The sequence below is a fragment of the Trachymyrmex septentrionalis genome, unplaced genomic scaffold (assembly GCF_001594115.1).
Source record: "Trachymyrmex septentrionalis isolate Tsep2-gDNA-1 unplaced genomic scaffold, Tsep1.0 scaffold321, whole genome shotgun sequence".
NCBI lineage: Eukaryota > Metazoa > Arthropoda > Insecta > Hymenoptera > Formicidae > Trachymyrmex > Trachymyrmex septentrionalis.
In genome coordinates, this window is record NW_017305487.1 from 101,206 (window position 1) to 101,795 (window position 590).

The following is a 590-nucleotide window of genomic DNA, read 5'->3' on the forward strand; positions in this document are numbered from 1 at the left end:
TTTCCCATGCATCCACCACGATTCACTGTTTGGTGCGGATTTTGGGTTGGAGGAGTGATTGGGCCGTACTTCTTCGAGAATGCTGCGGGAAATGCGGTTACCGTCAATGGTGTTCGTTATCGTGACATGATAACCAACTTCTTATGGGAAGAATTGAACGGCATAGACTTGGAAGACATATTCTTTCAACAAGATGGTGCAACCTGCCACACTGCGGACGAAACAATGCAGTTATTACAGACGAAGTTTCATGGTCGTGTTATTTCGCGCCGCGGCGATGTGAATTGGCCACCAAGATCGTGCGATTTGACGCCATTGGACTTCTCTCTTTGGGGTTTTCTGAAAGGAAAAGTGTATGCCAATGATCCACAGACCATTCCGGAGTTGAAGGAAGAAATTAGACGTACCATTAATGAAATTAGTCCGCAATTATGCCAAAATGTCATTGAAAATTTTGTCAAAAGAATGAACGTTTGCAAACAGAGTCGAGGCGGCCATTTATCGGATATTGTGTTCCACATATAACCTCCATGTTTGTACTTTATATTAAACTAAAAACATGTGTACTTTTCAAATAAATAATATGTTTT